Here is a 13,732-nt window from a genome sequence, read left to right as displayed (position 1 = left end):
TATATACAAGTATTACATACTGTCTTTGTCTATTGTTATACTGAACTAATAACTTTGACCATTTTTATTATATTGTTATAGGATACCATTATAGTGGAATTTCTAGTTTCTGTGGTTTTAGATACTTTGAAGGTAAAATAAACTATTTTTCTAATCTCTCCTTTGCAGATTTTATAAGACAGATAAAAATATTGATGAACCTAGATAATAAATTTGTATCCTAAAAGGAATAACACATGATTACAACTATATATATTTTGTTGGGCTAAAGCATTGTCACATTTTGTTTGTTTTTAAAATGTAATCTATTTTATACTCTATTTTAAATTCATTTCATCTTTTACTTATAGATAATAAATAAATAGAATTCTACTACTATTGTTTTACATAATTGTCAATCAGATGGAGGAGAATTATACTGGCAGAGATCTAGGAACTAACCAGAGATGTAAACTTAATGTCATTTGGTTTTCATATTTCAATTACTTATTAGTTTTATTTTGAATATAACATGAAATTAATATTTACTTTGAGAAACAAAAATTATTGAGAGATTACCATGTGCAAGATTACCACATTGCACCATGTGCAAGCACTGCACTAAACACTAAAATCAAAGTTTTTGAATAGTTTTAAATATAAGAACAAGTTGATATATAAATGTAAAACTAAATGTTAGCTCTAACAATTTGAAAGTTCAATTGACTAAAAGTTATGATGCACTCTATAAAATCTTCTCATTGAAGGATTAAGGAAAAGAATATTAGTGATGTAAACTTTCAACAGTCCTAAAAAGTAAAAAAAAAAAAAAAAAGTACAACTTTGAATGTTTTTCACATTTTGAGGCTTATGATTATGTAGAACTATTTTGTTAATTTTATTTGTGTATAGCATAGGATTAATCCATTTTCTATGAAGGGGCAATTTAGATAAGTACCAAGGAACATGATTACTGTATTTTATAATGAGTATTTTTATAAAATTAAAAAATACTTTATAAAATTAAAAATTAAAGAGTATTTTAGTAAAATTAAAAATACTTTATAAAATTAAAAATACTCTTATTATAAAATACAGTAATCATGTTCCTTGGTATTTATCTAAATGTTTCCACACAGAAAATTGCACATAGATGTTTATACCAGCTTTATTCAAAATTGCTAAATCTTGGAAACAACAAAGTGTCTTGATTATTGTAGTTTTATAATAAGTTCTAAATTCAGGAAGTGTTAGTCACATGACTTTCTTTTTTTCCTTTAATTGTTTTGGCTACTAGGGTTGTTTGCCCTATCAATAAAAACTGTGAAATTAGTTTGACAATATCCACTACTTAGCTTCCTGGGATTTGATTGGAATTATATTAAGTCTGTAGTTTAAACTGGAAAAAACTTGTATCTTGATAATACTGAGCCTTCCTACTTAAAAATATGGAAAAGTTCTCTGTTTAGTTTCACTTTAATTTATGGGAGTTTTGTAGGTTTCTTCATATAGATTTTATACATATTTTGTTAGATTTTTACCTAAAATTTTCACGTTGGAGAAGGTAATGTAAATGGTGGTATGTTTTAATTTTCAAATTATGCTAATTCATTGTTGGCTTATAGAAACATGCTTGATGTGCATATTAATCAGGGAACTTGATTCCTTGCTGTAGTTTCTTATTAGTTCTAGGCATTTTTGTGATGATTTTTTGTTCAGGTCTCAGACATAGATAATTGTGTTATTGGCAAACAAAGACAGTTTTATTTCTTCCCTAATAATCTGTTTATCTTTAATTTCTTTTCCTTGTCTTTTTGCATTCAGTTATGACCCTCACTACAACATTGAAAAGGTGGGATGAGAATCCCATCTATGTTTTGTTCCTGATGTTAGTGGGAAAGCCTCTATTTCCTCAGCATTAGGCATAATGTTACCTGTATGTATTTTAATATATTAATATTATATGTTAATATGTATTTTAATATATATTTATATATAATAACTATATATTATTTTTGGGGTAGATATTTCTTATCAAGTTGAGGAAGTTCTCTTTTTTCCTGTTTTATAGGGAATTTTTTTAAAAATCATGAATGCCTGTTGAATTTTGTCAAATGCTTTTTCTGTATTTATTGTCATAATTATGTGATTTTTCTTCATTAGCCCCTTGAAGTGATAGATTACATTAATTGATCTTTGAATGTTGACCCAGCCTTATATATGTGACACAATTCCCCTTTGTTTGTGGTATATAATGATTTTTATATATTGTTCAGTTAAATTTGTTAATATTTTGTTGAGAATTTTTGCATCTGTGTTTATGAGATATTTATTTCTAATTTTATTTTCTTATTAATGTCTTGTTTTGGTATTAGGTTATGCAGCCTTCAAAGAAAGAATTAGGAACTATTTCTTCCACTTCAATCTTCTGAAAGACATTGAAGAGAATAAGTATAATTTACATATTAAATGTTTGGTGGACCAGTGAACTCATCCAGGCCTTTTATCTTCTGTTCTGAAACATTTACTATTGATTAAATTTCTTCAATAGTAACAAATCTCTGTTGAGATTTTATATTTCCTTTAGTGTGAGTTTTGGCAAATTGTGCTTTTCAAGGAATTGGTACATTTCATCTAAGTCATCATATTTGTGGGCACAGAATAGTCCATATTATTGCTTAAATATTTTTTAATGCTCATGTATACTCTTTCATTTCTGATAGTAGTAATTTGTGTTCTTTCTCATTTTTCCCTAATTAGCCTGCTAAGAAGCTTATCAGTTTTATTGACCTTTCAAAGGCAGATGTCAAGTTCATTGATTTTCTTTATTGATTTTCCCTTTTTCATTTAATTGATATCTCTAATTTTATTTGTTTTATTCTGCTTATTTCAGATTTACTTCGCTTATTTTTTCTAGTTTCCTAAAGTGGAAATTTAGATGACTAATTTTAGGCTTTTTTTTCCTAATATATGCATTGAATACCATATTTAATTCAAATGTGTTTTCAAATAATACTATACTACTTCATGGGAAGTGTATCTTATAATAAAATAATTCTAATATTTCTTTTCTGTCATTTGTTTCATTGCTGTCATTTACCTCATTTATATATATGCTTATATAGACATGTATATGATATATACAAAAGCATATACAATATCTTGTTATTTTTAACAGTTCTCTTATAAATCAATTAAATAAATAAAAAATTTTTATTTTACTTTATTTCTGTTTTATGGTCTTTTTTCTCCATGTAAATCGACTTTTCTGACATATACTACTTTTTTCTTCTCTCTAAAATGCTTATTTTAACATTTCCTGCAGTGGCCTACCTTACAACAAATTCTCTTATTTTTTGTTTCATTCATCAATTTTTGAAAGTCTTTATTTCAATTTGACTTTTGAAGGATACTTTTTCAGTATACAGAATTCTAGGATAGTAGGTTTTTTTGTCTCAACACTTTAGTTACTTCACTGTACTTTCTTTTTGCTTGAATGATTTCTAAGAAGAAGGTTATAATTATTATTTTCGTTCCTCCATATGTAAGGTGCTTTTCCTATATCTTTCAGAATTTTTTCTTTATCTCAATTTCTGTCATTTGAATATTACATACATAGATGTATGGAATTTTTTTGCATCTATCTTACTTGATGTTCATTGAGAAACATGGATCTATAACTTGATGTGTGATATTAAGTTGCAGAAATTCTGTTTTTCAGATAATTTTCTTTTTTCTGTCTCTTTCTTCTCCTTTTGGTATTTCCATTACACATTACTTATACCTTTTGGAATTGTCCTATAATTTTTTTTGATATTCTGTTCTATTTGTTTCAGTGTTTATTCTTTTTAGCTTTTCCACTTCTCAGATTTCTATCAATGTAGCCTCCTAGTCAGGGATTTTTTCTGTGGCCTACTAAACTCACACTAAAGGAAATATAAAATCTCAACAGAGATTTGTTACTATTGAAGAAACTTAATCAATAGTAAATATTTCAGAACAGAAGATAAAAGGCCTGGATGAGTTCACTGGTCCACCAAACATTTAATATTCGGTCTACTAATAAGTTCACCAAAGGCATTCTCCATTTCTGTTATAGTTATTTTTTATCATTAGATTTTTTTAATGAATTCCATATCTCTGTTCTTACATGCTTTCTATTTTATTCATTAGCACCCTATTATATGAATCATGTTTGTTTTAAATTTACTGTCTGGTAATCTCAAACTCCCGGCCATGTGCAGTTCTGATATTTTTTCTGTCTTTTCAAACTTTATTTTTCCCCTTTATAATATGCTTTGTACTTTTGTTTTGATAGTTGGATATGATATACTGAATAAAAGGAATTGCTATACATAGGCCTTTAATGAAATGTTGATAAGGTGTGGGAAGAGGAAACCATCCTACAGTCCTCTGAGTAGATCCTAGTCTTTTAGGAAGCCTGAAACTCTAGGTTGTTAACTTCACACGTGTTTCTCAGGCTCTGCTCCCTCTTAGCAAAAATGGGATATGTCTACACACCACTTGGAAGGCTGGACCTGGCTAGAGTTGAGTTTCTCTTTCCCTCATGCCAATTAAACCCTGACAAACAAACAAAAATCCAGCAGGTTAGACTCTGGTTACCATACTAACAGGAACAAAACGCTGTGGAGTATTTCAAAATGATTCCTTTTTTATTCCCCTGCTGGAAGCATCAGACGATTATTCTTTGATATTGATTGGGAGAAATTGATCATAATCATGGAGATTAATCTCACAAATATCTGTACCCCTTCTTATAATTTGGCACTGTTGAATTTTTAACTCTTAGACTTGTCCTCAGTGAGCCTCCAGAAATTAGTCTGTTTTAGTTTAAGTATTTCTACCGTGGCACTGGTTCCCATAAATATTTATACTCATGGGTTTCTCCTCCTTGCATTATGATTCTCTGTATCTACTTGCCTGTCTCTCTAATGTTAGGGGTAGCAGTTTTCCCTGGGACCTCATTTCTCTGATACAGCTAAGAAAAGTTGTTGATTTTTCAGTTTGTTCAGCTTTTAGTTTCTTGTTAGAACATGAGGAACCAGAAGTTTACGTTTTAAACAAAAACAATTTTCACAGTAGAAATTATGTTATATAAAATTTTCAATGAACATATGGAACATATATCAGATATAATATATTAGATATGAATTAAAACTGTTGTAATCAGCATTCCACTGATTTCAGAATATAATTAGGAATACATTGGAACACTTTCCAATGTTTAATCCACATGGAGAACTCAAGTAAAAAGAGTTGATGGCTGCTGTAAAAGAACTCACCACAAACGTGATGGTTTAAAACAATAGAAACATACTCTCAAGACCTTAGGTATGAGAAGTTCAGAATCGAGGTGTTGTCAGAACCACACTCTCACCAGAGGTTTGGGAGGAGATTCTGTTCTATGCCTGTCTCCTCGCCTCTGGTTGCTACTCGGTTGGGGCTGCATCACTTCAATCCTTGTCTCTTGCTTCATACTAGCTCCTGCTCTGTGAATATGTCTTCATTTTCAGTCTGCATATCTACCTCTGTTTCACTTTTTTAAAAACCCAAACAACAAAAAAACATGTTGTTGAAGATAGGGCCCACTAGAGTTATCTCATTATCTTAGGATTCTTAATGAATCCTCTTTTTTTTTTTTTTTTTTTTTTTTTTCAAATAAAGAAACATGCACTGGTTCCAGGTATTAGTGCTGGGACATATTTTTATAATTCAAACTATTATAGAGTTATTTCATAAACTCAATAAAACATTGCATTTTTAATAAATTCTATGGTACTCTATTATTGAAAATCTATTAGATAGGTGATTTAATTAACTAAGCCAGAGAGCCTGCTAGTAGTAGAAATTTAAAAGCAGTTTCTGAAGGAGTTACACAGAAGTATGAAGCAGAAATGTTAAACTCTACTGAGAAATGTTACAAGAAGATCTCCGGGGAAATATTAACTAACAATTTTTCTGTGACATTCTCTTTCTAAAATTAGTCCATCTGTTTGGGGTTATTTAGGTGATTCATTAAATTTATTTAATCTAATGTTTACATTAATTTATAGTACATTCAAGAGTATTGTTTCATTTTGTTTATAATTTGACAGATGAGTATTTTATGTTTTACCATATGTAAGTAACATGAATACAAATTAAGATCACCTGTACTTCCTTTGCTGAAGATTTATGTCCATCTTCCAATAATTAAACCATTTTTATGATAAAGTGAACATGATATTAGAATAGATATTTTAAATTTTATTTTTGTTCTATTGTTTTCATTTATGGTAATACTGTAAGCGATTTTTTTCCCCATTCCACTGGAAGATTTAGTTTAAGGATGATAACTTACATTCTGTATATTGTTCCAGTGGCTTTGGGCAATGTGTACATTTTAAATAAACTAAATGAATAAGTTAGTTTTGCCATTCTAATTGCCTTTTACCTCCAGTATTTCTGTGAAGACACATTGCCTAAATAGTATCTGAAGTCCTATTTAGCTGGCAATTCTTCATAAACAATGGGAAGCAATTGAAAACTTTTAAAATAAAATATAAATATATATGAAATATATTTCTCATAACTTATTAGAAATCTACTGACATTTTAAATATACAAAGTTGAGAGACTAATGAAAAGAAAAAGAACAAATTCTGAAAGCCAGTACTTGGGGCAGGAATTTAAAAAAAATTGAAACAGGCCAGGTGTGGTAGCTTGTGCCTGTAATCAGCACCTTGGGAGGCCAAGGCTGGCAGATCACTTGAGGTCAAGAGTTGGAGACCAGCCTGGCCATTCTGTTGAACCCTGTATGTACTAAAAATACAAAAATTGCTCAGGGACGGTGGCATGGCACATAGTCCCAGATACGTGGATGGCTGAGACAAGTGACTGCTTGAACCTGGGAGGCAGAGTTTGCAGTAAGCCAAGATCCTGCCACTGCACTCTAGCCTGGGTGACAGAGTGAGTCTTGGTCTGAAGAAAAAACAAAAAAAAACAAAAAAACAAAAAAGCAAATGAAGGAAACAATACTGTAGATACAAATTTCTTTCATTTACATTTCATCTCACATAATTTAAAGTACAGCCATAAAAAGGCATTATGGGTTTAAAATTGATGTACCCCACAAAATTTATATATTACAGCCTTAACTTCCAATTTTATGGTATTTGGAGATGGGACCTTTGGAAGGTAATTAGAATTAGATAAGATCATGAAGGTGGAGCCCTTTTGATGGAATTAATGCCTTTCTATATATTAAAAAAAAAAAAAAAATCACTGGAGAGCTTGCTCTCTTGCTCCCAATGTGCACAAAAGAAGATATTATGTGATCACATGGTGAGATGGTAGCTGCTTACAAGCCAAGAGAAGATGCCTCAGAAAGAAAACAATCATGCTTACACTCTGACTTGAACTTCTGGCTTCCACACCTGTATCTGTTGTTTAATCTACTGGAAGGATGTATTTGTAATGATTGTAGCTAAAATCTCTTTGCATTATATTTTATTTAATTGTTCTCAATTATAATAGAAATTAAGCTTATTATTTTTCTGTAAAAGTTAATTTAGAATGAAAGCATTAGCAAAGCAGATCAATTTCCAAACATTTGCTAATGTCTTAAAAGTTATTTACCTTTTTATTTGGTCTCAGTAAAATTAATAACACAGTTATTACTTTGTTAACCAGATGTTCATTAAACATTCATAAAATGAAAACACTGGTTGCAAAGTTGGAAAGTATATAGACCCATGCTTTATTTTTAGTTATATATTTAAGAAGTCATAAAAATCCATTAATACTTTCTAGTTGATTTTGTTTTCTTTTATTTGTTGCAAACATAGAAGCATATGTAATTAATTCTGAGTTAAATGTTAGAGAGGTGTTCACGGAAGGGCATTATTGAACTTGTGCCATCAACAATTTGTTTTCTGGGACCGTTTGCAAAAGCAATAAACTTGGTAGAGATGCTCCTTGATTACAATGGGGTTACCTCCTGATATATGCATCATCACTGAAAAATAGTGTATGTTGAAAATGTATTTGATGCACCTAAGCTACTGTATATCCCAGCTAGCCTCTACCACCTTATTTGTGCTCTTAACACTTAATATTAGCCTACAGTTGGAAAAAAAAATCTAATGCAATATTTATTTTATTATAAAGTGTTCAAAAGATCAAAATTAATAAATGGAAACATAATGTCTACCAAATATGTATTGTTTTTGTACCATTACAAAGTTCAGCAATTGTAAGTTGAATCATCTTAAGTAGGATACTATGCAGTAATGCCATGGCAAATGAAGGAAGAATATTATGATAGTGGAAACTGAGATTATTTTTGAATTAACATCTATTATCAATTTTATAGAAAATTAGGAAAAGCTGTCAAAAGCAAGGCCAGAAGAAATTTGATGTGTAGATTTGTCACACTTACAAGAAGTAGAAGATTGAATAAAAGCAAGTTCTGTTGAAATGTGGAGAAAATTCTCATGTCTCATGACCTACTTTTCGTAAAGTTACACACACAACCCCCTATATTTCCAAATAATATGTATAAAAATTAACCCAGTTTTAAAAATTGAATGTACAGTTAATCTTTGAAGAACATGCAGTTTAGGGACACTGACACCCCTTTTCTGCACAATAAAAAAATCCACATACTGTTTTGACTCCCCCAAAAGTTAACTATTAGCCTACTGTTGACTGAAAGTCTTAAGGAAAACATAAATAGCCATTAACACATATCTTGTATGTCACATATATTATACACTTATATTTAAGTAAGCTAGAAAAAAATGTTACTAAGAAAATAATCGAAAAGATAAAGTATATTTATTATTCATTAGGTGGAAGCGGATTGTGATAAGTTATTCATCCTCATTGTCTTCCTGTTAATCAGGCTGAAGGAAAAGAAGAAGAGGAGGAGCTGGTCTTGCAGGCTCAGAAGTAGCAAGGGTAGATCAAAACTCGAGTATAATTGGAGATGTGCAGTTTAAACTCATGTTGTTCAAGGGCCAACTGTATATAAATACACAAAACTACATTTAAAAAAGGAAACCAAAATTTGCAAGGTGTAAATCTATCTCTAAATAATTTGAGAATATAACATATTTATATTTAGTATGTATTTTATAATCTTTACTATTTTATATTTTTTATCATTATTCTTATCAATATTTTACATACTGATGAAAGCATTATGTTGGAAACATTTTAAATAAAATTATTTATCAATTTAAAATGGTATTAAAATGCTACTAGAAAAAGACACTGGGAAATGTACTAATAAGAATATTTGAGGGCAGGATCCAAGATGACCTAATAGGAACAGCTCCAGAGTGCAGTTCCCAGCAAGAACAACACAGAGGGTAGTGCTCACCACATTTCCAAACAAGTTTTCACAGCCCACAGACCAGGAGATTCCTGAGCCAAAAAGTGCCACCAGTTTCAGCATGGCTGATGCCATGTTGGCACACAGAAACTCACACAAATCTGGGTGGCCATTTCAACTGGTGCCTGGAACACCTGGGAGACAGAGCCATCCATTAAACTGAAAGGAAGGAGACTGAGACAGGAAGCCAGGCAATTTTGTTCAGCAAGTACCATACTCACAAAACAAGCAATCTAAAATGCTCTGGATTGAGAGTTTTGCAGCAAGTGCAGCTGGACCCAGGATGGTCAAACTCAATGGGAAGAAGGGCGCTCACCACTATCAAGGCCATATGCCAATACTGAGACAGTTCAAACAGCACCTGGGTAGAGCCTGCGGCAGCTCAGCAATACCTCTGCTGGCAGACTGTGACTAGACTACTCTGTGTGGGGCAGGGCATCTACGAAAAAAGGCAGCAGCATATCAGGAACTTATAAATAAAGCCAACCTTCCTAGGTCAGAGCACCTGGAAAAGAGGCAGTTATGAGTTCCACTGCAGCAGACTTAAAAGTACCTGCCCAGCAGCTCTGCATGGAATAACAGAGCTCCCAGCACAGCACCTGAGCTCCTATAAGGAACAGATTGTCTCTTCAAGCAGCTTCCCAACTCATATACCCAAAGAGACACCTCATAAAGCAGAGTTCAGGCCAACATCTGGCAGGTACCCTTCTGGGACAAAGATAACAGAGAAAACTGATCAAGTACATAAGAGGACATAAAGAGCTGGAGAAACATTTCACGATCATGGTTAGGAAGAATCATTGTGAAAATGACCATACTGCACAAAGTAATTTACAGATTCAGTGCTACCACCATCAAGCTACCAATGACCTTCTTCACAGGATTGGAAAAAAAAAAACATGTAAAACTTCATATGGAACCAAAAAGTGAGTCCACATAGCCAAGACAATTGTAAGCAAAAAGAACAAAGCTGGAGGCATCACACTATCTGATTTCAAACTATACTACAAAGCTACAGGAATTAAAACAGCATGATACTGGTACCAAAACAGAGATATAGACAAATAGAACAGAACAGAGGCCTTGGAGGCAATGTCACACATCTACAACCATCTGATCTTTGACAAACCTGACAAAAACAAGCAATGGAGAAATGATTGCCTATTTAATAAATGATGTTGGGAAAACTTTCTAGCAGTGTGCAGAAAGCAGACACTGGACCCTTTCCTGAAACCTTACAATAAAATTAACTCCAGATGGGTTAAAGACTTAAACATAAGACCTAACACCATAAAAACCCTAGAAGAAAACCTAGGTAAAACCATTCAGGACATAGGCATAGGCAAGGACTTCATGACTAAAACACCAAAAGCAATGGCAACAAAAGTCAAAATAGACAAATGGGACCTAATCAAACTCCACAACTTCTGTACAGAAAAAAAAAAAAAAAAAAAAAAAAAAAAAAAAAAAAATCACTAGAGTGGACCAGCAACCAACAGAATGGGAAAACATTTTAATATCCAGAATCTACAGAGAACTAAAACAGATATACAAGAAACAAACAAACCCATCCAAAAGAGGGTGAAGGATAGAAACAGACACTTTTCAAAAGAAGACATATACGAGGCCAACAAACATATGAAAAAATGCTCATCACCACTGATTTTTAGAGAAATGCAAATCAAACCATAATGAGATATCACTTCATGCCAGTTAGAATGGTGATCATTAAAAAATCTGGAGACAATAGATGCTGGAGAGGATGTGGAGAAATAGGAACACTTTTACACTGTTGGTGGGGTTGTAAACTAGTTCAACCATTGTGGAAGACAGTGTGGCACTTCCTCAAGGACCCAGAAATAGAAATTCCACTGGACCCAACAATCTCATTACTGGGTATGTACCCAAAGGATTATAAATGGTTCTATTATAAAGACACATGCACATGTATGTTCATAGCAGCACTGTTTACAAGAGCAAGGACCTGGAACCAACCCAAATGCCCATAGACCATAGACTGGACGAGGAAAATGTGGCACATATACACCATGGAATACTATGCAGCCATAAAATATGATGAGTTTGTGTCATTTGTAGGGACAGGAATGAACCTGGAAATCATCATTCTTAGCAAACGGACACAAGGACAGAGAATTAAACAGTGCATGTTCTCACTCATAGGTGGTGTTGAACAATGAGAACACAAGAACACCGGGAGGGAAGCATGGGGGTCTTGGGGATGGGTAAGGGAGGGTGAGTAGGGGAAGTGGGGAGGTTGGGAGTTATAACATGGGGAGAAATGCCAGATGTAGGTGACAGGAGGAGGGAGGTAGCAAACCACATTGCTTTGTATGTACCTATGCAACAATGCAACATGATCTACATATGTACCCCAGAACCTAAAGTACAATAAACAACAAAAAAAAAGAAAAAGAATATTCAAGATATTATTTTTAATAGAAGGGTGAAAATAGAACCAATTTATTAATAGAGGTGCAGGTTTTGGATATTTAAAAAATTAAATACAAATTTTTATATCAGTAAACGTGCTGGATTATGCTGTAATAATATACAACCTCGAGTTAGTGGCTTTATAACAACTTTTTTTCTTTGTATACTCACAGTCCTCTGTAAATCCAAACATGTATTACATAGTCCATCAATACATTGTCAATCATTTCAGACTGGTTTAATGTTATGCTACCCTCCTCTCAACCTTCAATTCCAATATTATTGTGGCAGTAATAGATAGGAAAAATCACAGAACAATTCATAAATGTTTTCACTTAAAAGTACTACATTTTCCTATATCTCATATTTTATTGATTTAAGCAAGTCACCTATCTGAATAATAAGACCATCCTTATTCACAGTAAATTTCTGTCCTTTATCTTTCCATCACCTCTTCCAGAGCTCAGAGAAAATTTATTCCAAGTCATTGTTCTTTGGGTTCATTCATTTCTACTGAAAATTATTTACTCCTCCAAGTCTCCTCTCCTCTTCCCCTATAAAGAAAGCTGTATAGGCCAGGCTCTACTCATCATTGGGTTATTGAAATAACTATTCTCCTGTGATTTCCCTGTGCTATGAGTTTTAAATAAATCTGTATGCCTTTCCTCCTATTAATTTGTCTTTTATAAGTTTATTTTCAGTGAACCTTCAGAGTAAAGGTTTCCCTTGCCCTCTACAGATTTTGTACTGTGAGCAGGAAAACTGAAAATCTCTCTGATCATCAGAAAGCCACTGTCAAGGAAACTCTATTTAGAGAGGGGAAAAAAATACCAGTCAGAATTCCTAGTGTCTATCAGTTGATCTGGAAGAACAGATGGTTAAGAATCATTTTTCTCTTTTTTTCCCCTTCTAAATTCAAAGGAATGGGATGAAGCATTTGTATAGACTAATTCCTAGGCATAGTGATTCTCGTGTGCTTTTATTATGTTGGATACATCTTCTGCACTCATTTTTAAAACGTCCACTATTCTAAACCTAGAAAGTTACCTCTGGGACTTTCCATTAAACAAAAGGATTATTGGCTTGAGTTGCTTGTAAAATACATAAATTGGTTATGTTAAAAAGAAAACAAAAGGTTTTAGAGTGTCCATGTCTTAAACAGATAACTAATTGATATCTATAAAAGACAGAAAAGTAATATGGAATTAGAAACTCCCTCAGCAACAATTTAAAAGAATAAATTAGATTTAAAACAAAGCCAAAATCCTTTGAGCGTTCAAATTGCCTGCTATGGGATTTGACAAAAAGAAAAAAAAAAAAAAAAAAAAAGGCACAAGGCACTTCAGCTGGCCAGGATTTGGGGCCAGCTCAGGTTATTGTTGGGCTTTGTGTATGCAGATGGCTAGTTGAGAGATGAGGACCCTAGAGAATATAGCCATACAGAGATGTGGGTTCTACTCCATTTGCAGCTAGTGAAACTTTCCTTTCTTTAAGCTGTCACTGGGAGTTTTCTGGATCCTGGAAGGGTTGCAGCTTTTGGTTTTCTTTTTACAGGCTTCTGTTAAAGTGATCAATGGCTTCTTCGTTTTGATCTCATGCAAGCTTTTTTGTTTTGGTTTTCAGTCATTTAAAGACATGCCTTTGGTTTATTTAGAGCATGCTAGCATTTTTTTTTCTTTTTTTTCTATTGATCTTGCTTTATCTTCTGGGATAGACAGATATGTTTCCTGCTGTTAATGGGATCTGGGAGCAAGCACAGGGGGCCCTTCCAAGGCAGCAGCCGGTAGAGTAGTGTTCCTGCCATCACTGCTCCCTTGGCTAAGGCAAAAATCATGTATGTAAAGAACACTATGATCCAAAGTTGCTTTAATTCATAACTCATATTCAAGTGATATATACATATAT

This window comes from Saimiri boliviensis, chromosome 18, assembly GCF_048565385.1.
Source record: "Saimiri boliviensis isolate mSaiBol1 chromosome 18, mSaiBol1.pri, whole genome shotgun sequence".
Lineage (NCBI taxonomy): Eukaryota > Metazoa > Chordata > Mammalia > Primates > Cebidae > Saimiri > Saimiri boliviensis.
Note: the sequence above shows the minus strand (reverse complement) of the source record.